We start from the raw sequence: 2,699 nt of genomic DNA, 5'->3' as shown, positions 1-2,699 counted from the left end.
CTATCACAAACCAGAACCGTACCTGTGATCACTGCATCTGAAGACTCAGCCTCGGGCCTGGCTGGATGGGCATAACATCGGGGCTGGGCCCCACCACCCTGAACTACCTCTCTGGGACGGCCCGCTGCTGGCTGGCCTTCACCTCTGGCGGCCTGAGCTCCAACTCTAGGACCTCTACCTCCACCTCTAGCACCTCTACCCCCACCTCTAGCTGACTAGGCGGTCTGTGGAATATATGGTGCCTGAACCATAGCACGAGAACCCTGATGCGGAGAACTGCTCGAAGCTCGAGGGCAATACCTAGCAATGTGCCTCGGGTCTCCACAAGTAAAATAAGCTCTCGGCTGCTGGGGCTGACGACCCTGAATACTCTGAAGCGGTAGTGCACTGATAGGTGTTGGTGGTTCACTGAAGGACTGCTAGTCAGAATACTGCATCGGAGGACCACTGCTACCGGAAGCACCGTGAGAAACCTGAAGAGCTGACTGAAAGGGCCTAGGAAGATGGCCTCTACCATATGAATCTCTACCTCTAGACGAGGTACCACTGAATCTGCCTGAATGACGGGGCCTCTTAGCTGACCCCTGACTACCTCCCTGCGATAGAACCATCTTAACTCTGTGGGCCACATTGGCCGCCTCCTGAAAAGTGATCTCACTCCCGGCCTCCTTGGCCATCTGAAGACGTATCGGCTGAATAAGACCATCAATAAACCTCCTCACCCTCTCTCTCTCTCTCTTGGTAGGAAGTATGACAAGAGCATGGCGAGATAAGTCGATGAACCTGGTCTCATACTGGGTAACCGTCATGGAACCCTGCTGGAGGCGCTCAAACTGCCTCTGATAGGCCTCTCTCTGAGTCACGGGGAGAAATTTTTCCAGAAATAACACTGTAAACTGCTCCCAAGTCAAAAATGGTGACCCGACTGGCCTAGCTAAGCAATAATCCCTCCACCAAGTCTTGGCGGATCCCGACAAGCGGAATGTAGCAAAATCGACCTCATTGGTCTCAACAATGCCCATATTCCTGAGAACCTCGTGACATCTATATAGGAAATCCTGGGTATCCTCAGAAGAAGCACCGCTGAAAGTAGTAGTGAAGAGCTTGGTGAACCTATCCAGCCTCCACAATGCATCGACAGACATCACCGGTCTGAGCTGTGACACCTGGCTGCACTGCTCCACTGGCTGAACCACTGGAGTCTGAATATGGGGAGCTACCTACTCCGGAGTGCGTGTAGCAGGAGTCTGAGCCCCTCCTCCAGCCTGAGAAGTGGCTGGTGCTACAGGAAACAAACCTGCTCGAGTGACACTCTCCATGAGGCCCACAAATCGGACCAGAGCATCCTGAAGAACTGGGGTAGCAATAAACCCCTCTGGGACCTGAGCTGGGCCCACCGAAACTGCTGGGGCCGGAACCTCCTCCTCAAAATCAACCTCAGGCTCCGCCACTGGTGCTGCTGCTCGGGGCTGAACTCTGCCCCTACCTCGGCCTCGCCCTCTACCCCTAGCGGAAGCTGCTGCTGGGGGCTCGGGCTGCTTAGCGGTAGATGAGGAAGCACGTGTTCTCGCCATCTACGAAAGAACGGAGTAGAAATTCAATCAGTATTGGGAAACAGAACCGCACGACAAGAAAGAACAAATGTGAAGTTTTCCTAACTCTATAGCCTCTGGGGATAAATACATATATCTCCGTACCGATCCCTCAGACTCTACTAAGTTTGTCTGTGGACTGTGAGACCCATGTAACCTAGTGCTCTGATACCAACTTGTCACGACCCAGAATTCCCACCCTCGGGAGTCGTGATGGCGCCTACTAATGTGAGCTACGCAAGCCAACCCTTAACTATCTACTACCTTTTTCATATTACTTCTTTTAAAACAAACATAGGGCGACAATATAAATAAAACGGAAGTTAGGAAATAGGCGGAAGTCAACATTTATTAAGCTTAGAGCTACGTCTATTACCACTTTTAAACTTCAATACCCCAAAATTTGGTGTCACAGTACCACAAACTGTCTAAGAGTCACTACATACAAATTCTGAAGAAAATACATAGCACTGTTCCTGAGCAAGAGATAAAGGAAACAGGAAATAGAGATAGAGGGAGACGCTAGGGCCCGCGAACTTCTGCAGGTCTACCTTGGGTCTCTGGATGGATTGAAGGAAGCCCTCCAACTTCTGTCCGAAAGCTGCTCCGGGATCTGCACACAGTGCAGAGTGTAGTATCAGCACAACCGACCTCATGTGCTGGTAAGTGCCTGATCTAACCCCGGCGAAGTAGTGACGAGGCTAGGACAAGACTCCAGATAACCTGTGCAGTTATATAATATATGGCGGAAAAGTAAACAGATAATAAGCAATTAAAGTTAGGGAAGGGGAACATGCCTTGGGGATAGCTAAAAAAGCAAAATAGCAAGGAATAAATAAGGAAGCTGACAATATAACTTCTAACACAAATAAAGAAAAGTAAAGACAACTTTCACTTTCAGTTTCCATCTTGTTGCATGCGTGCAACCCGATCCCATTTCTCATATCTTGTGGTAGGCGTACCACCCGCTTCCATTTTATAATATCTTGTGGTAGGCGTACCACCCGCTCCCATTTCATAATATCTTGCAATTTCAATGAATCCCGGCAAGGGAAAATAATAAATATAATAACTTCCCGGCAAGGGAACACAACAATGTAATAATTT

The sequence above is a fragment of the Nicotiana sylvestris genome, chromosome 3, assembly GCF_000393655.2.
Source record: "Nicotiana sylvestris chromosome 3, ASM39365v2, whole genome shotgun sequence".
NCBI lineage: Eukaryota > Viridiplantae > Streptophyta > Magnoliopsida > Solanales > Solanaceae > Nicotiana > Nicotiana sylvestris.
This window is presented reverse-complemented; position numbering follows the sequence as displayed.